Raw genomic sequence first — 23,976 nt, 5'->3', positions numbered from 1 at the left:
TCAAGGTCAGTCGGACAGTCAGATTTTGGCCCCGTAACTTCTTCAGAGAGGAAATCAGCAGGGATTGGGGATTCCCCAAATCCAATGCTGGGGAGCAATGCTGGGCTCATTAATTATGCAGCTGGGAGGTTTCCCGACATTTTACATGGTCAGGCAGGCAGGATATCCATGCAATAGATGCTCTGCCCACCCACAGTTGCACTTGATTGTCCAAGTTCCAAGAGTTGGAGGCCTCCATCTCTCCTACCCTCCGTAAACTACCCAAGGCCTTCATCAGGATAAGTTCTGAAAAATGACATGTTCTGGAACAGTGTGAAATCGTTCTGTCAAAGTGGGCTACAATTTTTTTTTCAATGCATTTTATTCAAACTTGTATCAAAGTAGGTTACAGCAAATAAACACCCGGGAAGCATTCTTCCCAACAATCAACTATACAGTTTGTACAGATTTTTCACCTTTTTCACCCCCCCCCCCCCCTATATATCACCCACCCCCCTGCGACGAACAGCTCCTCAAACACGGTCACAAACATCCCCCACCTTTTCTCAAACTCCCCTGCTGAGCCCCTTAACTCATACTTTATCTTCTCGAACCGCAGGAAGTCATACAGGTCACCCAACCATGCTGCTACCCCGGTGGCGATGCCGACCGCCACTCCAGCAAAATTCACCGCCGTGTAATCAGAGAGGCAAAGGCTATGACATCGGCCTTCCTCCTCTCCATGAGCTCCGGCTTCTCTGAAACCCCAAATTTTGCCACCAATGGGTCCGGGTCCACTCCCTCCTCCGCTATCCTGGCTAAGATCGCGAACACTCCCGCCCAGAATCTTCCCAATTTTTCACAACCCCAAAACATGTGCGCATGATTCATTGTCCCCCGCCCACATCTCTCACACTCATCTGCCACCCCCTGAAAGAACCCACTCATTCTCGCCCGAGTCATATGCACCCTGTGCACCACCTTAAACTGTATCAGGCTCATCCTTGCACAAGAGGAGGTCCCGTTTACCCTTCGTAGTGCCTCACTCCATACTCCCCAATTGATCTCCATTTCTCCCCCAGCCACTTATATATATCCCCAATTCTTCCCTCCCCTTCCATATCCGGAGGCAGCAGTCGCTCCAGCAGGGTGCATCCCGGCAATCTAGGGAACCACTTCCAGGCCTTTTGTGCAAAGTCCCTAACCTGTATATACCTGAACTCACTACCCCTCGGTAGCTCTCCCCTCTCCCTTAGCTCCTCTAGACTGGCGAACAAAGGGGGCTACAATTGGGCAGTGGGTGATCTGCCATTATCTTGCAACGACTGTAAGTTGGGACCACAAGTTCCCACCATCGATTCCAGCCATGGAGAAATCGATTTTACTGTTCCCAAGTGATTGTCTGTCCCCGTCGGCCATGACAGGTGGCACGGTGGCACAGTGGTTAGCACTGCTGCCTCACAGCGCCAGGGAGCCGGGTTCGATTCCAGCCTTGGGTTACTGTCCGTGTGGAGTTTGTGTGTTCTCCCCGTGTCTGCGTGGGTTTCTTCTGCGTGCTCTGGTTTCCTCCCACAGCCCAAAGACGTGCAGGTTAGGTTGGGTTAAGGGGATAGGGTGGGGGAGTGTGCCCAGTGCTCTTTCGGAGGGATGGTGCAGACTCGATGGGTTGAATAGCCTCCTTCTCCACTGTCAGGATTCTATGGACTGCTGCTGGTGGCGGGGAGGGATGATTCTGCCCAATGTCATTTGGACAGCAATCAGGTTTTAACAATCCTGCTGATAGCCTTTGCATTGGTAAGCTCACCCCTATTGTTGACATATCTATTTGTGCACCAGACTCCTGGGTCACTGGAGCCTTCCACACATTGCCAACTTTCTGTGCTTCCTTCCCAATTTAACTATTCCAATTTAACTATGCACACTTTTCTCAGTTTTATATATGTATCTTTTAATAAGTAAAGTTGCCATAGTCTCAGATGACTATAGTCTGCTTTGCCCCTTTGAGGGGGAGAGCTGACTGGTGGTAGTGATTTAACCTGAGGATCAGCAAACCTCAGACGAGGGGCAAGGTTGAGAAGGCGGGGCCTTCATGAATAACCTCAGCCAGAATGGGAATTGAACCCGTGCTGCTGGCCCTGCTCTGCATCAACAACCAGCTGTCCAGGCAACTGAGCTAAACTATCCCCAAAAGAGAAGTCTTTTCTCTAATTGCTCTCATCATGCTTGCCTTTGTCTTACACTATTATCACTCAGTAATTTAATCATTACCCCTTCCCCAGCTAATCCATTTAAACATTTTTCAATTTTGTTTACTGACCATTTCTGTTTCATTGTTCCCTCTCTCCACTTTTTCCTTCTTTATTTCATCTGTAATGGCCCGGATTGTGCTCCAATAGTTCGGCTTTTTACCTCACCTTTCAACTCCAAATCATTTTGAGGCGGCAAGGTGGTTAGCACTGCCTCACAGCACCAGGGACCCGGGTTCAATTCCGACCTGAGGTGACTGTATGGAGTTTGCACATTCTCCGGATGTTCAGTTTCCTCCCAGCAGTCCAAAGGTACAGGTTAGGTGGATTGGCCAAGATAAATTGCCCCTTGCGGTGACGTTACAGGGCGGAAGATTGGCTGAGGTAGGGTAATCTTTCGAAGGGTAGGTGAAATGAAAATGAAAATCGCTTATTGTCACAAGTAGGCTTCAAATGAAGTTACTGTGAAAAGCCCCTAGTCGCCACATTCCGGCGCCTGTTCAGGGAGGCTGTTACGGGAATCGAACCGTGCTGCTGGCCTGCCTTGGTCTGCTTTCAAAGCCAGCAAATTAGCCCTGTGCTAAACAGCAGACTCAATGGGATGAATGGCCTCTTTCTGCACTGTAGGGAATCTATGATTCTATAATTTCTGTCCAGCAAATTCATGCAGAGATGGTGGCCTTGTGGTAATGCCATTGAACTAGAAATCCAGAGGCCAAGGATAATGCCTCGAGAACATGGGTTCAAATCCTGCCACGGCAGCTGATAGGAATTAAACTAAATTATTCTGGAATTGAAAGCTAATCTCAGGAATTCTGACCATGAAACTATTATAGATTGTTGTGATAAACCCACTGGTTCACCAATGGGAGGAAATCTGCCATCCTTACCTGGTCTGGGCTACATGTGACACCGGGGGCGGGATTCTCCCCTACCCGGCGGGGCGGGGGATCCCGGCGTGGTGGAGTGGCGGGAACCACTCCGGCGTCGGGCCGCTCCAAACGTGTGAAAGTCTCCGCACCTTTAGGGGCCAAACCCTCACCTTGAGGGGCTAGGCCCGTGCCGGAGCTGTTTCCGCTCCACCGGCTGGCGGGAAAGGCCTTTGGCGCCATGCCAGCCGGGGCCGAAAGGTCTTCGCCGGGCGACGTGGGTCCGAGCATGCGCGGGAGCATCAGCGGCTGCTGACATCATCCCCGCACATGCGCAGGGGAGGGGGTCTCTGCCATAGTGAAGACCATGGCCCACTGGGAGTTCTCCCAGTGAGCCAGAGAGAAGACAGCCAGAGTGAGGCAGCAAAGAGTGAGTTTGGGAATTTGAATCTAGGTGGGAATTGAATTGAATTGAATTAAATCAGTGAGGCAGCTCCTTTTAAATTTCAGGAGATTAAATTAATTTAAATTAAGCTAGTATTGTGCAGTGAGGGTTAACAAGGGCTGCCCCACCCACTCACATAACTGGTTGGCAGTTAAGTGTCAGTCACTTTAATCTACTTTGATCTAAAAGCAGGTGGGGGAGGGGAGTCAATTCAGGACAGTTTAAAAAGAGCAACTTGTAAACTCACTCCCAGTGAGTTCTCCCAGTGAGCCAGAGAGAAGACACAGCCAGGAATGAGTTTGGGAATTTGAATCTAGGTGGGAATTCGAAGCTGGGTGGGCAGGAAGTGCTTTTTATCCCTGGTAAGTGACTGGTAAGTAGTGTTTCTGTTTTTCTGTTTCTTTTCATTGGTATATTTATTTATTTTTTCTTTGTTGAAATTGTAGTTGTTGAAGTTAACCGAAGGTTTAAGACATGGCAAGAGATCTCAGACCCGTGTCATGCTCCACGTGTGCGATGTGGGAGCTCAGGGACACGTCCACTGTCCCTGGCTCCTTCACGTGCAAGACGTGTGTCCAATTGCAGCTCCTGTTAGACCGCTTGACGGCTCTGGAGCTGCGGATGGACTCACTTTGGAGCATCCGCGATGCTGAGGACGTCGTGGATAGCACGTTTAGCGAGTTGGTCACACCGCAGGTGAAAGGTACTGAGGGAGATAGAAAATGGGTGACCAAAAGACAGAGCAAGAGTAGGAAGGCAGTGCAGGTGTCCTCTGCAGTCATCTCCCTGCAAAACAGATATACCGCTTTGGATACAGTTGAGGGAGATGGCTCACCAGGGGAAGGCAGCAGCAGCCAGGTTCATGGCACCGTGGCTGGCTCTGCTGCGCAGCTGGGCAGGAAGAAGAATGGCAGGGCTATAGTGACAGGGGACTCAATTGTAAGGGGAATAGACAGGCGGTTCTGCGGACGCAATCGAGACTCCAGGATGGTATGTTGCCTCCCTGGTGCAAGGGTCAAGGATGTCTCGGAGCGGCTGCAGGACATTCTGGGGGGAGAGGGTGAACAGCCAGCTGTCATGGTGCACATAGGCACCAACGAAAGAGGTACAAAAACGGGACGAGGTCCTACCAGCTGAATGTAGGGAGCTAGGAGTTAAACTAAAAAGTAGGACCTCAAAGGTAGTAATCTCCGTATTGCTACCAGTGCCACGAGCTATTCAGAGTAGGAATGTCAGGATAGAGAGGTTGAATACGTGGCTTGAGAGATGGTGCAAGCGGGAGGGATTCAAATTCCTGGGACATTGGAACCGGTTCTGGGGGAGGTGGGACCAGTACAAACCGGACGGTCTGCACCTGGGCACGACTGGAACCGATGTCCTGGGGGGGGGGGGTTTGCTAGAGCTGTTGGGGAGAGGTTAAACTAATGTGGCAGGGGGATGGAAACCGATGCAGGAAGTTGGAAGGTAGTAAAACAGGGACAGAAATAAAAGGCAGTAAGGGGGAAAATGTAAGGCAGAGAAGCCATAGTCAAAAATCAAAAAGGGCAACAGTACAAGGTACAGTGACTGAGGGGAGCTCAGTGAATAGGACCAGGAATACTAAAAGAAATAAAACGGGAAGTGAAAACATTAATGGTAAGCGACGCGGCAGGTTGTTACATGAAGATATGGGTTCGACGACAAGGAAACTTAGGAGAAAGGTTAAGAGGAAATATAACTTAGGAGAGGTTACTGATCGAGGTGTTAAGATTCAGAACAGAGGTAAAAAAGCCAACATAAGTGTACTTTACCTGAATGCTCGTAGTATTCGGAATAAGGTAAATGAGTTGATGGCGCAAATCATCATGAATGACTATGATTTAGTGGCCATTACTGAAACATGGTTAAAGGATGGTCACGACTGGGAGTTAAATATCCAAGGGTATCAAACTTTTCGGAAGGACAGAGTGGATGGTAAGGGAGGTGGTGTAGCTCTGTTATTTAAGGATGACATCCGGGCAACAGTAAGGGATGACATCGGTGCTATGGAGGATAAGGTTGAATCCATTTTGGTGGAAATCAGGAATAGTAAGGCGAAAAAGTCACTGATAGGAGTAATCTATAGGCCACCAAATAGTAACATTATGGTGGGGCAGGCAATAAACAAAGAAATAACAGATGCATGTAGAAATGGTACAGCAGTTATCATGGGGGATTTTAATCTACATGTTGATTGGTTTAACCAGGACGGTCAAGGCAGCCTTGAGGAGGAGTTTATAGAATGTATCCGCGATAGTTTCCTAGAACAGTATGTAATGGAACCTACGAGGGAACAAGCGGTCCTAGATCTGGTCCTGTGTAATGAGACAGGATTGATTCAGGATCTCATAGTTAGGGATCCTCTCGGAAGCAGCGATCACAATATGGTGGAATTTAAAATACAGATGGAGGGTGAGAAGGTAAAATCAAGCACTAGTGTTTTGTGCTTAAACAAAGGAGATTACAATGGGATGAGAGAAGAACTAGCTAAGGTAGACTGGGAGCAAAGACTTTACAGTGAAACAGTTGAACAGTGGAGAACCTTCCAAGTGATTTTTCACAGTGCTCAGCAAAGGTTTATACCAACAAAAAGGAAGGTCGGTAAAAAGAGGGAAAATCGACCGTGGATATCTAAGGAAATAAGGGAGAGTATCAAATTGAAGGAAAAAACATACAAAGTAGCAAAGATCAGTGGGAGACTAGAGGACTGGGAAATCTTTAGGGGCCAACAGAAAGCTACTAAAAAAGCTATAAAGAAGAGTAAGATAGATTATGAGAGTAAACTTGCTCAGAATATAAAAACAGATAGTAAAAGTTTCTACAAATACATAAAACAAAAAAGAGTGGCTAAGGTAAATATTGGTCCTTTGGAGGATGAGAAGGGAGATTTAATAATGGGAGATGAGGAAATGGCTGAGGAACTGAACAGGTTTTTTGGGTCGGTCTTCACAGTGGAAGACACAAATAACATGCCAGTGACTGATGGAAATGAGGCTATGACAGGTGAGGACCTTGAGAGGATTGTTATCACCAAGGAGGTAGTGATGGGCAAGCTAATGGGGCTAAAGGTAGACAAGTCTCCTGGCCCTGATGGAATGCATCCCAGAGTGCTAAAAGAGATGGCTAGGGAAATTGCAAATGCGCTAGTGATAATTTACCAATATTCACTAGATTCTGGGGTGGTCCCGGCGGATTGGAAATTAGCAAACATGACACCACTGTTTAAAAAAGGAGGTAGGCAGAAAGCGGGTAATTATAGGCCAGTGAGCTTAACTTCGGTAGTAGGGAAGATGCTGGAATCTATCATCAAGGAAGAAGTAGCGAGGCATCTGGATGGAAATTGGCCAATTGGGCAGACGCAGCATGGGTTCATAAAGGGCAGGTCGTGCCTAACTAATTTAGTGGAATTTTTTGAGGACATGAACAGTGGATAACAGGGAGCCAATGGATGTGGTATATCTGGATTTACAGAAAGCCTTTGACAAGGTGCCACACAAAAGGTTGTTGCATAAGATAAAGATGCATGGCATTAAGGGGAAAGTAGTAGCATGGATAGAGGATTGGTTAATTAATAGAAAGCAAAGAGTGGGGATTAATGGGTGTTTCTCTGGTTGGCAATCAGTAGCTAGCGGTGTCCCTCAGGGTTCAGTGTTGGGCTCACAATTGTTCACAATTTACATAGATGATTTGGAGTTGGGGACCAAGGGCAATGTGTCCAAGTTTGCAGACGACACTAAGATAAGTGGTAAAGCAAAAAGCGCAGAGGATACTGGAAGTCTGCAGAGGGATTTGGATAGGCTAAGTGAATGGGCTAGGGTCTGGCAGATGGAATACAATGTTGACAAATGTGAGGTTATCCATTTTGGTGGGAATAACAGCAAAAGGGATTATTATTTAAATGATAAAATATTAAAACATGCTGCTGTGCAGAGAGACCTAGGTGTGCTAGTGCATGAGTCGCAAAAAGTTGGTTTTCAGGTGCAACAGGTGATTAAGAAGGCAAATGGAATTTTGTCCTTCATTGCTAGAGGGATGGAGTTTAATACTAGGGAGGTTCTGCTGCAATTGTATAAGGTGTTAGTGAGGCCACACCTGGAGTATTGTGTTCAGTTTTGGTCTCCTTACTTGAGAAAGGACGTACTGGCACTGGAGAGTGTGCAGAGGAGATTCACTAGGTTAATCCCAGAGCTGAAGGGGTTGGATTACGAGGAGAGGTTGAGTAGACTGGGACTGTACTCGTTGGAATTTAGAAGGATGAGGGGGGATCTTATAGAAACATATAAGATTATGAAGAGAATAGATAGGATAGATGCGGGCAGGTTGTTTCCACTGGCGGGTGAAAGCAGAACTAGGGGGCATAGCCTCAAAATAAGGGGAAGTAGATTTGGGACTGAGTTTAGGAGGAACTTCCTCACCCAAAGGGTTGTGAATCTATGGAATTCCTTGCCCAGTGATGCAGTTGAGGCTCCTTCATTAAATGTTTTTAAGATAAAGATAGATAGTTTTTTGAAGAATAAAGGGATTAAGGGTTATGGTGTTCGGGCCGGAAAGTGGAGCTGAGTCCACAAAAGATCAGCCATGATCTCATTGAATGGTGGAGCAGGCTCGAGGGGCCTGATGGCCTACTCCTGCTCCTAGTTCTTATGTTCTTATGGCGAAGGCGGAAGAAAAAGAGTGCCCCCATGCAACAGGCCCGCCCGCGGATCAGTGGGCCCCAATCGCGTGCCAGGCCACCGTGGGGGCACCACCCGGGGCCAGATCCCCCCACGCCCCCCCCCCCCCCCCCCCCCCAGGACCCCAGAGCCCACCCGCGCCACCTTGTCCTGCCGTTCAAAAGGTGGTTTAATCCACACTGGCGGGACAGGCATTCCAGCAGCGGGACTTCGGCCCATCGCGGGCCGGAGAATCGGCGGGGGTGGGCCCGCCGACTGGCGCGCGTGATTCCCTCTCCCGCCGAATCTCTGGTGGCGGAGACTTCGGGACACGGCAGGGGCGGGATTCACGCTAGCCTCTGGCGATTCTCCGACCCTGCGGGGAGTCGGAGAATCCCGCCCCAGATCCGCGACAAAGTTGACTCTGAACTTCCCCCTGAAATGGCTTAGCAAGCCAATCAATTCAAGGGCAATTAGGAATGGACAACAAATGCGGGACTTGACAGCAACACTCACACCCAGTGAAAGAATACATAAAAAGATAATTGCTGGAATTGTGAGCTGGGGAACAGAGCATCTGTAACCTTCATGATCAATGGGACCAACAATCTCTGTCCCCTTAACCAGCGGGATTTAAGGAAAAGAAAGAAACGGAAAAACGATGGAGTAAGGGTTGGTGTGAATTGCGTGAAATCAAGTGTGGAGAGAAATAAAGTGAGGAAAAGGAAAATAGGATGAAGAGAGGCAGAGAATAAAATGAAATGGGGTTTCAAATCCAAGCAGATGCTTCCTGCTGCTATTTTCACAGCTTCCAGAAAGATGACAACGGTGTCATGAATTCTTACCAAATTTTTCTCTCTGCTTTGCCCAGTTTGTGCCTGAAAATTGGGTGAACCTGAGCAGAAAATCTTCAATGGAAATTCCAGCTCTTAAAAAAACAAATCCATTTTTTTTGTATCTGAGGCTTTAGTCGTTAAGGCTGCTGAAGTTTTCCATGAATTTTCATCATCAGCAAAGCGATGAATTCAACGCATGATAGTTTTCCAATTTTGATCTTGGCAACAGGTGGGAATGCTATTCTACAGGGTTGATTCATTGAGTGTTTCAGTGTGGTGCAGGGCAGGTAGGATGCAGGTTTATTGCATGGCTACGGCATTTAAGTAGGACAAGACCTTTCCAAAGAAAGGTAAGGCAAAATTGAAAGAAAGATTAAGCCATGATCATTCCATGTTCTTTGTCATAGAGTCTTACGGCACGGTAGCACAATGGTTTGCACTGTTGCTTCACAGCACCAGGGTCCCAGGTTTGATTCCCATTTAGGTCACTGTCTGTGCAGAGTCTGCACGTTCTCCCCGTGTCTGCGTGGGTTTCCACCAGTTTCCTTCCACAGGTCCCGAAAGATGTGCTTGTTAGGTGAATTGGACATTCTGAGTTCTCCCTCTGTGTACCCGAATAGGTGCCGGAGTGTGGCGACTAGGGGATTTTCACAGTAGCTTCATTGCAGTGTTAATGTAAGTTTACTTGTGACAATAATAATAAAGATTATACTGTACAAAAAGAGGCCCCTCGGCCCATCATGTCTGCGATGACCATCAAGCACCTAATCCTATTTTCCAGCACTTGGTCCGTAGCTTTGTATGCTATGGCGTTTCATCTAAATGCTTCTGAAATGTTGTGTGAGTTCCCACCTTTATCACACTTTCAGGCAGGGAGTTCCAGATTCCCACCACCTGGGTGAAAAAGCTTTTCTTCAAATATCCTCTCAATTTCCTGCCTCTTATCTTAAATCTATGTCACCTGATTATTGGCCCCTCTACTAAGGGGAACAATTCCCTCCTATCTACTCTATTTATGTCCCTCATAATTTTGTACACCTTGATCATATTCCCACTCCGCCTTAACTGCTCCAAGGAAAACAACCCCAGCCTCTTTTCAAAGTTGAAACGCTCCAGCCCAGGGAACATCCTTTTGAATCTCCACTGCACCCTCTCTAGTGCAATCACATCCTTCCAATAGTGTGGTGACCCAGAATTGCACATTGTTCTGTAGTTGTGGCCTAATGAGTGTTTTATACAGCTCCATCATAACCTACCTGCTCTTATATTCTACGCCTCAGCTAATAAAGGCAAGTATCACACCTGCTTCCTTAACCACGTTATCTACCAGTCCTGCTGCCTTCAGAGACCTTTGGACATGCACCCCAAGTTCCCTCCGGTCCTCTGTACAAGTGTCCTACCATTCATTGTGTATTCCCTTGCCTTGTTAGACCTTCCAAAATGCATCACCTCAGACTTTGCAAAGTTAAATTCCATTTGCCACTGTTCTGCCCATCTGACTAGCCCATCTATATCATATTTTAATCTCGGGCTTTCCTCCTCGCTATTTAACACACCACCAATTTTCATGTCATCTGCCAACTTATTGATCATACCTCCACATTCATGTCTCGTTGGTACAGTGTGTCACCAGCAAAGGTTAGGCAACAAGTTACCAGAAATTGTACAGAACGTGACAGTTTCTGAACTCTGTACTTAATATGTTGAGGCTATTTTCAAATACCAAATGACATGGCCTGGTGAACCTTAAAGAGGAGGAATGGGGAAAATGTTCGTGAATAGATCTAAAAAGTTGAAGATGTGCACAGCTACTGCACAGTGAAAACTGGAAAAGGCTTATTAATGTGTAACCAACGTGTTGGGCCAAACTTTCTGTAGGTGCAGGTATGGGTCGAGGTGCAATCCTGGCTGGTACATTCCCTCACGCCCAGCAATGATCTATAGCACTGATCTACTAGAGTTTGCATGTTTTAGTGGAAGAATTCTGTACTTACACTGGATTAGTAGACATCCTTGCCAAATAGACATGGCCAGAATCCATTTACACATTTTTGTGGGACAGGGCCTAGACTCCACCTCAAAAGTTGGCAATGCTCTTGGACCTCTATCCAATGGGGCCTATCTGAATGAAAGCCTAGGTCTTTCTTCGCGGGATTAAGCTTCTCCCTAGCCTGGAATTTCCATGTCAGTGGGCTCGCTTGCATCCATCTGAATGTAAATATTCCTTATTTCACTTGTAGTACTAATCTCCAATAATATGTCAGGTCTCTAACAAGTTTTTTCAATATAATTTTCGAGTATCCAATCATTTTGTTTTCCAATTAAGGGGCAATTTAGCATGGCCAATCCACCTAGTCTGCACATCTTTTGGGTTGTGGGCGTGGGACCCACACATACAAGGGGAGAATGTGCAAGCTCCACGCGGATAGTGACCCAGGGCCGGGATCGAACCTAGGACCCCAGCGCCGTGAGGCAGTAGTGCTAACCACTGCACCACCGTGCTGCCATTGGTCACTAACAAGTTGTGAAAGTGCAAAAGTCTAGAGTGGAGCGTTGCCAGACCCCAATTTTACCACTTCGCCCAGTGACGTCTTTAACCTCAGACGATCTATTGGTAAAACCCCCAAAATCAATTGTTTTGCAACATATTTCACGAGATTCCGTCTGGACTTAAGGTGCAAGTCCAACATATCCACTGGAAATTTGGAGCCAATGTGTCTTGCAGTAGAGTTTGATCCTGTTGAGTCTTTGCATAATGCATCTTTCGTTCATTATTTCTCTCTGTCTTACAATTCTCATCGGAAAAGCTAATTTTGATACCCCAAGCTTGACATTTCCTGATTGTCTCTTGGTACACTATATTATCACTTTTACCCTTGTTTTGTGAGCCTGAGTCCATGGGCTAATTTTCCTGAGGAAAAAGAACACAAGGGATAGAATTTTCCGGTCCCACCAGCAGCAGGAGGCTTGGCGGGTGGGCAGGGGGGGGGGCGGAATTTAATTTGGCATGAGGACCAAAGTCAGTTTCTCGATGGCAGAATGAACATTAGAAATTAAGTTCCCGAAATTTCAAAGGTGGGTTAAAGGTGACAAATAGTGTTGGGATCCCTTTTGCAGCGATTAGCAAGTCATGCATGCTCATTATGATCCGGCCGGCTGTCCGGAATTAAGTTCCCCTGCAAATTAAGGTCCCCGCCAGCGAGAAATTAGAACATTAACCTTTATGACTGCACATAAGTGGCGTGCACCTGGCGAGGGAGACGTCTCCCATGATTAATGGTTATTTGTCACTGCATTGTTCTCTTTGGGAAATGTGTGTGCATGTCAGCCTGTGCTTGAGACTGGCTGGTGGCAGTGCAAGTTGCACTGAGGATGACCAAGGAAGGGAGAAAAGGTGATTGGGGAAAGGTGGGACTCTGGCCAGGCAAAGGTGCAAGGGATAGCGCAGGCTCTTTAATCATGGCACCCAGACCTTTGACCCCCCCCCATGTGCTGGCAGCTTGCTGCCTGGCCCTGCCGCGAGAATCGGCGAGTGTCGCATGGGATGCATATTTAATGAGCTGAACAGTGCAAGATGCCGCATGGTCAGCCTCCACACACACACACGCCACCCGCATCCGAAAAAAAATCTCTCAATTCTACCACCTAACTTTACACTCCAGCACAGAAGATCTGAGCCCAGTCTCCAGAGCACAAATAACCTGACTTTAACCCCCCTTTTTGTCATTCAGATAGTCAAACTCTTGCGACCAGTGCTTCACTTTATTGGTTTTTCGCTGTCAAACTACGCTGCTGGAAACTGTGTGTAAAATAAACACAACCTGGAGATATTTTTAAACGCATTAGTTTCTGGGTACCGTTATGAATCTGTCTGCAGCGGGTTTATGATCTTAAGAGTAATTGGTTAAGCAACTTATGACACAGTAACCCTGCGGAACAGAATACATCTTGTCCTCCTCCTCAGGCTTGTGTAATTTGTAGTATCTCAATTATATTGGATGTTATTGTATTATTTTCACTGTACCAAGAGAGCAGCCTCCTCCACAGCACATTATGACACAGTGATTCATTTTCTTTCCTCCAGGACTGTTTGTGTGCACTGAATAACATTATCTGAACCGCGATAGATCATTTGTAAGCCCTGGTAGGATACCTGCTGTAACTGAATAATTACGAGCTCAGTTCTTTTACATGGTCACAGTCACCTCATAATATTCCTTGTTACCTCCATTAAAGGTTCCTTGGTTTCCAAATTTATTAGAAGCGGGCAGTAAACTCTGGGAACTTTCCTCTGTTGTGAGGAATTGGACACAGCAAAATAAAATAAAAAGACTACTCTAAACCTTATTTTGTATTTGACAAGGCAGGTTTCAGATGATATATTTCATATTTGGAGGCTTTTGGCAAATATAATTCTTCCCTTCAATTCCAGTTAGATTGTTAAACAAAATAATATAATAGTTCTGCTCCAGCATCAGTTGAAGGCCTCTTTCTGCAGCTGGTGGCATTTTACTTGCTGTGGATGGACCACATTGGGGTAAAGGTAAAGTCGCCATCGGCCCAGATGACCATAAGGCTGCTTTCCCCTTTTGAGGGGGAGAGCTGATTGGTGGTGGTTTAACCTGAGGATCACCACACCTCAGGTGAGCGGCAAGGGTGAGAAGGCGGGGCCTACATGAATAAACTCATGGTGAGACGACCAGGCCTCTTTGTGGGCTGCGGGGGTCATGGTAGAGAGGGGTTTATCCTCCTTACTGGGCACCATTTGACCTTCGAAGGGTTCCCTCAAAGGCAACTGCTGGCCCCACATCCAAACCCGTCACTGGGACTGAATTGTTGGGTACTCTGACACACAGACTAACCAACACGGTTGCGAATGGTACAACGCAGTTTTATTTCAATGAACTATTAACATATGAAACTCTGGTATTCAGCACATGGTGAACCTCTGAGTGGCTGGCAATGAGGTCTGTGCCCTGAGCCCTCTCCTGCTCGAGTGCCCAGGAAGTGTCGTGTTCCCTGCTTTGTACTGTGTATGTTCTTGTCCGTGATTGGCTGTCGTGTTTTGTGTGTTGATTTGTCCGTTGATCTGTCCATCATTATGTGTGTATGTATGTGCTGTGATGTTCACCTGAATAACATGACATCCCCCCTTTTTTTACAGGATTATGTGCCGACGTGTTTGTAAATAGAGATGTGTACTGAGTGTAGCTAAATGTGTGTGTGCAATATTTACAGCATGTACATGGGGCTAAACTATCTACAAGGGGCGATGTCGGGTGTGATATAACGAGATTGTACTATAAACAAAGAACGGGGAAATGTTGAACGATAAAACAAATTCCTATAACGATAAGAACATAAACATCTTAATAAAGTGGTTGCATGAGTTCAATGTATAAACAGTCTCATACGTCCAGTCTAGTAGGTGGGCGACGAATTCGGGTTGACCGCCTCAAGGGTGGGTCTGGAACCACCGGCTGAGGAATGGGCCTGGCCATGGGCGACGACGGAAGGGGAATGGTAGCAGGCAGCTCCACAAAGTCGAAATCAGGAACAACAGGAGGGCACGGTGTTGGTGTAAGGTCTCGTAGCGAGCGTGGAAGCAGGCGAAGAGCCCGGCGAATGCGCCTACGAACGGATCCATCAGGCATGCGAACCAGGAACGAGCGGGGAGCCACGCGTCAGAGAACTTCGGCAGGTGCTGACCAGCCACCTTCTGGTAGGTGGATGCGGACTTCGTCTCCAGGGGCCAGGGCGGGAAGATCAGTTGCCCGTGTGTCATATGACCTCTTCTGGCGACCGCGCTGCAGTTGCATCCTGCGCAGTACCAGAGCATGGTCGACTGTGGGCGCCAGAATGGAAGGCACAGTAGTCCTGAGGGCGTGACCCATCAACAGCTGGGCTGGTGAGAGACCAGTGGCTAGTGGGGCCGAGCGATAGGCCAGCAAGGCGAGGCAGAAATCCGATCCGGCAGCAGCAGCCTTACAGATTACAGAGGAGCCGCTTGACAATGTGGATGCCCTTCTCCGCCTTTCCGTTGGTCTGGGGGTGCAGAGGGATAGATGTCATGTGTGTGAAGCCATACGAGGCAGCAAACGATGACCATTCCTGGCTGGCGAAACAGGGCCCATTGTCCGACATGACCGTCATCGGAATGCCGTGACGAGCGAAGATCTCTTTGCAGGCCCTTATGACAGCGGACGACGTCAAATTGTGCAGGCGTATGACCTCTGGGTAATTGGAGACGTAGTCAACGACGATGACATAGTCCCTGCCGAGCGCGTGAAAGAGGTCCACACCCACCTTCGCCCAGGGGGACGCTACCAGCTCATGGGGCAGAAGCGTTTCAGGAGGTTGCGCTGGCTGAAACCTTTAGCAGGTTGGGCAGTTGAGCACCATATTGGCAATATCATCACTGATGCCCGGCCAGTATACCGCCTCTCGGGCCCTCCTTCTGCACTTCTCGACCCCCAGGTGGCCTTCGTGTAGTTGGTCGAGAACCAGCTTGTGCATGCTGTGCGAAATCACAATCCGGTCCAGCTTCAGAAGGACACCATCAATGACGGCCAAGTCGTCTCGGACATTGTAGAACTGCGGGCACTGCCCTTTGAGCCACCCTCCCGTCATGTGGCACATCACACGTTGTAGAAGGGGGTCGGCCGCAGTCTCTCGGCGAATACGGGCCAGACTGGAGTCGTCAGCTGGCAGATTTGCCGATGTGAAGGCCACCTGCGCCTCGACCTGACATACAAACCCCTCCGAATCTGGTGGCGTGCTCACTGCTCGCGATAGGGCATCCGCAATGATAAGGTCCTTCCCTGGGGTGTAGACCAGTTGGAAGTCATACCTCCTGAGTTTCAGTAGGATGCGCTGGAGGCGAGGGGTCATCTCGTTCAGGTCCTTGTTTATGATGCTGACCAGGGGGTGGTGGTCAGTTTCAACAGTGAACCAGGGAAGACCATAGACATAATCATGGAACTTGTCCAAACCGGTTAGCAAGCCCAGGCACTCCTTTTCGATCTGCGCGTAATGCTGCTCTGTGGGGGTCATGGCCCACGAGGCATAGGCGACCGGGGCCCATGACGCAGTGTCATCCCGCTGCAGGAGCCCTGCCCCAATGCCGGACTGGCTGGCATCAATCGAGATTTTAGTGGCACGAGACGTGTCGAAAAACGCCAGTACCGGTTCACTGGTGAGCTTGAGTTTGAGCTCCTCCCATTCCTGCTGGTGTGTGTGCTGCCATTGGAACTCCGTGGACTTTTTGACGAGGTGGCGCAGAGCTGTCGTGTGGGAGGCAAGGTTGGGAATGAACTTCCCCAGGAAGTTGACCATGCCTAGGAAGCGTAGTACTGCTTTCTTGTCTGCCAGTTGCGGCATGGCTGTGATGGTGCTCACCTTGTCTGCATCTGGACGGACCCCTGACCGGGAAATGTGGTCCCCCCAGGAACTTCAGCTCGGCTTGGCCAAAAGAACACTTGGCTCGGTTGAGGCGCAGGCCGTTTTCACGGATGCGTGCAAAGACGTGTTGGAGATGATAGATGTGCTCCTGTGGTGTGGTGGACCAGATGATGACGTCGTCCACGTATACGCGCACCCCTTCGATGCCTTCCATCATCTGCTCAATGATCCTATGAAAGACCTCGGGTGCCGAGACGATGCCAAATGGCATTCGGTTGTAGCAGAACCTGCCGAAAGGGGTGTTGAAAGTGCACAGCTTTCGGCTGGACGGATCTAGTTGGATCTGCCAAAAGCCTTTAGAGGCATCCAGTTTGGTAAATATTTTCGCCTGGGCCATTTCACTCGTGATCTCTTCCCGTTTGGGTATGGGGCAATGATCCCTCATAATATTGTTATTGAGGTCTTTTGGATCAATACAGATCCGGAGCTCGCCGGAGGGCTTCTTGACACACACCATGGAGCTGACCCATGGCGTGGGCTCTGTGACCCTGGATAGGACCCCTTGGTCCTGGAGATCCTGCAGCTGCTGCTTGAGGCGGTCTTTGAGTGGCGCAGGGGCCCTGCGAGGTGCGTGAATGACCGGGGTGGCGTCTGGTTTGAGCCGAATTCTATAGGTGTATGGCAGTGTTCCCATGCCCTCGAATGCCGCCTGGTTGTGGGCGAGGAGCGATTGGAACTGTGCGTTAAACTCAGCATCCGGGAAGTCAGACGTTACATCTGGAGAGAGAGAGTGGACTCGTTGCACGAGGTGGAGAGCCTTGCATGCCTGTGTTGCCTAGTAGGGAGTCCTTCGATGAGCCGACTATCTCGAATGAGAGTGTGGCCGTGTGTGTGTTGTGTGTCACCTGGAGCTGGCAGGATCCCATAGCCGGGATAACGTTCCCGTTGTAGTCGACCATCCTGCACTGGCACGGCTGAATTGGTGGTCTGACATTCATGGCGTCGAAGGCTGACCATGCTATGAGGTTGGCGGAGGCGCCAGTGCCCAGGCAGAATGTTATCGGCGATCGGTTGACCGTCAGGGTGGCACACCATTCATCACCCAAATTGATCGTGTTAACTCGGTTCCCATCAATGACCGCTACACGGAAGGCGTCTCGGTCATCTGTGTCACCGGTCTGGATGTCGTCTGGGCAAGATTCGTAATGGGGAGGCTGAATGGTCCGCACGTCCCTGCGAGGTTGTCGGAGTTGTGGAAGATTGGCAGGTTGAGCTGCTCAACAGTAAGCAGCGTAGTGGCCCACCTTGCCACAGGGTAGGCATTGTCGGGTTCTTGCGGGACATTGCCGCTTTAAATATGCAGCTCCACAGTTGCCGCACGTCGTGACATCATGACGTTCGTTGCGCCACTGCGCATGCGCAGTTCGGTCTTGCGTTGAGCGCGCCTGCGCATCACGTCCCTCAGAGTTGCCGTAGGTTTTGGCGCACACAAGCGGGGGAGGCCCCGAAAAGCGCGCGAAATGGCCAACGTCGTCCGGGCCGAGGGCCGGGAGGAACTCGATCGCCTGGACCCGTTCGGCCTCGTGGGGCACCTGACTCGCTGATCCAGCCGCGTAGGACCCCTGCCGCGCCGATTCGGCCGCCTGAAATTGTGCATAGCGGCTAGTTGCGTTTTCGTGCAGGACACAGGCTTCGATTGCGGAGGCTAAGGTGAGGCCTTTTATTTATTTATTTTTTAAAAATATATTTTATTCAAATTTTTTCGTTCAAACAAGAACAGTACAGGATTTTTCCCTTTTTACAGCTTTAAAACAATATAAATAATAATGACCGTTTTTTTAACAAATAAATAATATATTAACCAAACGGCAACTGCCAACAACAAAATAATAACTCTCCAAAACAATGGAGTCCCACACGCCAGTATAAATAACTAATATACAAGCAACTACAGGAAACCCCTGAGGGCCCGCGTGGGCCCTCCCCCCTCCCCCCCCCGGGTTGCTGCTGCTACCTTCTCCATTTCCCTTATCGTTCTGCGAGGTAGTCAAGGAACGGTTGCCACCGCCTGGTGAACCCTTGAGCCGAACCTCTTAGTGCATACTTTATCCGCTCCAATTTTATAAACCCTGCCATGTCGTTTATCCAGGCCTCCACGCCCGGGGGTTTAGCTTCTTTCCACATAAGTAGAATCCTTCGCCGGGCTACTAGGGACGCAAAGGCCAAAACATCGGCCTCTCTCGCCTCCTGCACTCCCGGCTGATCTACAACCCCAAATATAGCCAACCCCCAGCCTGGTTCGACCCGGACCCCCACCACCTTTGAAATCACTTTTGCCACACCCACCCAGATCCCATGCAATACCGGACATGACCAAAACATGTGGGTGTGGTTTGCCGGGCTTCCCGCGCATCTCCCGCGCCTATCCTCCACTCTAAAAAATCTACTCAGCCTTGCTCCAGTCATATGCGCCCTGTGTAGAACCTTGAATTGTATCAGGCTGAGCCTGGCACACGAGGACGAAGAGTTTACCCTACTTGGGGCATCTGCCCACAGCCCCTCCTCAATCTCTTTCCCCAGCTCCTCCTCCCATTTTCCCTTCAGCTCCGCTACCATCGTCTCCCCCTCGTCTCTCATTTCTCTATATATATCTGACACCCTACCATCACCCACCCATGCCCCCGAAATCACTCTGTCCTGGATCTCTTGCGCCGGGAGCTGCGGAAATTCCCTCACCTGTTGCCTCACAAATGCCCTCACTTGCATATAGCGAAATGCATTCCCAGGTGGCAACCCATATTTTTCTGTCAGTGCTCCCAGACTCGCGAACGTCCCGTCTAAGAACAAGTCCTTCAATTTCGCAATTCCTGCTCGCTGCCAAGATTTAAATCCCCCATCTATCCTTCCCGGGACGAACCTATGGTTGTTCCTTATCGGGGACCACACTGAAGCACCCGTCACTCCCTTATGTCGTCTCCACTGCCCCCAAATTTTCAGTGTTGCCACCACCACTGGACTTGTGGTGTACTTTTTCGGGGAGAACGGTAAAGGCGCCGTCACTAATGCTTGCAGGCAGGTTCCCCTACAGGACGCCATCTCTAGTCTTTTCCACGCCGCCCCCTCCCCTTCCCCCATCCACTTGCATACCATTGATATATTGGCGGCCCAATAATAGTCATTTAAGCTCGCCAGTGCCAGTACCCCCCTATCCCTGCTACGCTTCAGAAACCCCCTCTTCACTCTTGGGGTCTTCCCCGCCCACACAAAGCTCATAACGCTCTTATCCACTTTTTTGAAAAAAGCCTTGGTAATCATCACAGGGAGGCACTGGAACACAAAAAGAAATCGCGGAAGGACCACCATTTTGACCGCCTGCACCCTGCCCGCCAGTGACAGGGGCACCATGTCCCATCTCCTAAAATCCTCTTCCATCTGCTCCACCAATCTTCCTAAATTAAGCTTATGCAAGGTTCCCCAGTTCCTGGCTATCTGGATCCCTAGGTACCAAAAATCCCTTGTTACTCTCCTCAGCGGCAAATCATCTATTCCCCTGCTCTGTTCCCCAGGGTGCATCACAAACAGCTCACGCTTTCCCATATTCAGTTTGTATCCCGAAAATTCCCCAAACTCCCTGAGTTATTATCTCGGGCATCCCCTCCACTGGGTCCGCGACAGACAACAACAAATCATCCGCGTATAATGACACCCGGTGCTCTTCCCTCCCCTAAGTACTCCCCTCCACTCCCTAGAGCCCCTCAGCGCTATGGCCAGTGGCTCAATTGCCAACGCAAACAGTATCGGGGACAGGGGACATCCCTGTCTTGTCCCTCTATATAGACGGAAGTAGTCAGATCTCTGCTGTTTGTGATCACACTTGCCACCGGGACCCTATATAAAAGCTGAACCCACCCAATAAACCCCTCTCCAAATCCAAATCTCCTCAACACTTCCCACAGGTAATCCCACTCCACTCTATCAAATGCTTTCTCAGCATCCATCGCCACCACTATCTCCGCCTCTCCCTCCGGCGGGGACATCATCATCACACCTAGCAGCCTCCGTATATTAGTGTTCAACTGTCTCCCCTTAACAAACCCAGTTTGATCCTCGTGAACCACCCCTGGAACATAATCCTCGATCCTATTCGCCATCACCTTGGCCAAGAGCTTGGCATCTACATTCAGAAGGGAGATAGGCCTGTAAGACCCGCACTGCAGCTGGTTTTTGTTCCTCTTCAGGAGCAACGATATTGTCGCCTCCGACATCGTCGGGGGCAACGTCCCCCCTTCCCTGGCCTCGTTAAAAGTTCTCGTCAGAAGCGGGGCTAGTAGGTCCATGTATTTCCTATAAAATTCCACCGGGAACCCATCTGGTCCCGGGGCCTTCCCTGCCTGCATGCTCCCAATCCCTTTTACCACCTCCTCCACCTCAATCCGTGCTCCCAATCCTGTCCTCTCCTGCTCCTCCACCTTCGGGAATTCCAGCTGATCCAGGAAGTGCATCATTCCCTCCTTCCCTTCCGGGGGTTGAGCCTTATACAGCCTCTCATAAAATTCCTTAAACACCCCGTTCACCCTCTCTGCTCCCCGTTCCATCTCACCCTCCTCGTCCCTCACCCCACCTATCTCCCTCGCCGCCCCTCTCTTCCTCAATTGTTGGGCCAGTAACCGGCTCGCCTTCTCTCCGTACTCATACTGTACTCCCTGTGCCTTCCTCCATTGTGCCTCGGCCCTGCCAGTGGTCAGCAAGTCAAATTCCGTATGCAACCTTTGTCTTTCCCTGTACAGTCCCTCATCCGGAGCCTCTGCATACTGCCTATCCACCCTTAAAATTTCTCTCAACAATCGCTCCCTCTCTTTACTCTCTTGTTTCTCCTTATGGGCCTTTATGGAAATCAGTTCCCCTCTGACCACCGCCTTCAGTGCCTCCCAGACCACTCCCATCTGAACCTCTCCATCATCGTTAATCTCCAGGTACCTTTCGATACATCCCCTCACCCTTACACACACACCCTCATCCGCCAACAGTCCCATATCTAATCTCCAGAGTGGGTGCCGTTCCTTTTCCTCTCCTACTACCAGATCTACCCAATGTGGGGCATGGTCCGAGATGGCTATGGCCGAATACTCCATCCCTGTCACCTTCGGGATCAGTGCCCTTCCCAGGACAAAGAAGTCTATCCGAGAATACACCTTGTGGACATGGGAGAAGAAGGAAAACTCCCTACTCCTGGGCCTAGTGAATCTCCAGGGGTCTACTCCTCCCATCTGCTCCATGAAGTCCTTAAGCACCTTGGCCTCTGCCGGCCTCCTCCCGGTCCTAGACCTGGACCGGTCCAGCCCTGGATCCTGCACCGTGTTGAAATCTCCCCTCATTACCAACTTTCCCACCTCCAAGTCCGGGATACGCCCCAGCATACACTTCATGAAGTTTGCATCATCCCAGTTTGGGGCATATACGTTCACCAGAACCACCGCTTCCCCTTGTAATCTGCCACTCACCATCACGTATCTACCCCCACTGTCCGCTACTATGGTCCTCGCCTCAAACACTACCCGTTTCCCCACTAATATAGCCACCCCTCTATTTTTCGCATCCAAGCCCGAATGAAATACCTGTCCCACCCATCCTTTACGTAATCTGACCTGATCCGCCAGTTTCAGATGCGTCTCCTGTAGCATGACCACATCTGCCTTTAATTTCTTTAGGTGCGCGAGTACCCTTGCCCTCTTAATCGGCCCATTCAGCCCTCTCACATTCCACGTGATCAACCGGGTCGGGGGGCTCTTTACCCCCCCCCCCAAGTCGACTAGCCATCCCCTTTTTTAGACCAGCTCCTCACCCAGTTCCCACGCTCCCGTTTGCCCCCCCGATGGTGTCCTCCCGTCCCGCCCACCCCGCCCCATAACAGCTCCCCCTTTCCCTTAGCAGCAGCAACCCAGTTAACCCCCCCCCCTCCGCTAGATCCCTTTCTAGCGTAATTGCTCCCCCCATGTTACTCCCAGTAGTCAGCAAACTCTGGCTGACCTCGGCTTCTCCCGTTTATCCTTGGCCCCCCATTGTGTAAGGCCCCCTCCTTCCTGCGCTCCCTTTCCCGCCGCAATTACCATAGCGCGGGAACAAAGCCCGCGTTTCACACTCGGCCCCGCCCCTAATGGCGCAGCTCCCTCTCTCCTTCCCCCTCTCCTTCCCCACCGACGCCCACAGTTCACCACACCCCCCTCCCCAACAAGGGGAATAGAGAAAATTTCCCCCCCTTCCCCCTTCCCCGTCCCATACAATACAGAAAACTCTTTCTCTCTCCAGTCTAGTCCAACTTCTCCTCTACAATAAATGTCCACGCCTCTTCTGCCGTCTCGAAGTAGTGATGTTTCCCTTGGTGTGTAACCCACAATCTCGCTGGCTGCAGCAGTCCAAATTTTACTTTCTTTCTATGTAGCACCGCCTTGGCCCGATTGAAACTCGCCCTCCTTCTCGCCACCTCCGCACTCCAATCCTGGTACACGCGGATCACCGCATTCTCCCACCTGCAGCTCCGTGGCTTTTTCGCCCATCTCAGGACCATCTCCCTGTCCTTATAGCGATGAAACCTCACCGCTATGGCTCGAGGTATTTCTCCTGCCTTTGGTCTTTGCGCAAGGACTCGATAAGCTCCCTCCACTTCCAAGGGGCCCGTCGGGGCCTTCGGTCCCATTAACGAGTGAAGCAATGTGCTCACATATGCCCCGACGTCCGCCCCCTCTGCACCTTCGGGAAGACCCAAAACTCTTAAGTTCTTCCTCCTCGAGTTATTCTCCAGGGCTTCCAGCCTCTCTACACACCTTTCATGCAGTGCCTCGTGCGTCTCTGTCTTCACCACCAGGCCCTGTATTTCATCCTCATTCTCAGCAGCCTTTGCCTTCACATCACGAAGCTCCAACTCCTGGGTCTTCTGTGCCTCCTTTAGCCCTTCAATCGCCTGTAGCATCGGGGCCAACACCTCCTTCTTCAGCTCCTCCACACAGCGCCGCAGGAACTCTTGCTGTTCCGGGCCCCACACCGAACGGCCTCCTTCCGCCGCCACCTTGCTCCGTGCTTCCCTTCCTTGCCGCTGCTCCTGAGGATCCTCTGCAATCCAGCCACTACTCCCTTCTTTCTCCATATATATCCGGGGGGATTCCCTTCTATTTCACCGCACAATGGTTCTAGCCGTCAAAAATTGCAATTGGGGCTCCTAATAAGAGCCCAAACGTCCGTTCCAACGGGAGGTGCCGAAACGTGCGACTCAGCTGGTCATCGCCGCACCCGGAAGTTGAGGCCTTTTATTTTTAAAAGCTGCTGGCGTAGGGTGCCCGAGGCGACCCCAAAAACGATCTGGTCCCGAATCATGGAGTCGGAGGTGGTGTCGTAACCGCAGGACTGCATGAGGATGCGGAGATGGATAAGGAATGACTGAAAGAGCTCATCCTTACCTTACAGGCACTGCTGGAAGACATATCTCTCGAAGCTTTCGTTGACCTCGACGTTGAAGTGTTGGTGGAGCTTGAGAAG

The 23,976-nt window shown here is 50.0% G+C and overlaps 1 protein-coding gene across 1 annotated transcript in view; it reads left to right on the top strand.

Annotated features, from left to right (window-relative positions):
* The window catches only part of LOC140426516 (ALK tyrosine kinase receptor-like), a 1,637,280-nt gene that overhangs the window by 808,773 nt on the left and 804,531 nt on the right, over positions 1-23,976 (top strand). The window lies entirely within an intron of this gene.

Source organism: Scyliorhinus torazame, chromosome 1 (assembly GCF_047496885.1).
Source record: "Scyliorhinus torazame isolate Kashiwa2021f chromosome 1, sScyTor2.1, whole genome shotgun sequence".
Classification (NCBI taxonomy): Eukaryota; Metazoa; Chordata; class Chondrichthyes; order Carcharhiniformes; family Scyliorhinidae; genus Scyliorhinus; species Scyliorhinus torazame.
Note: the sequence above shows the minus strand (reverse complement) of the source record. Positions and strands in the feature narration are given on the sequence as shown.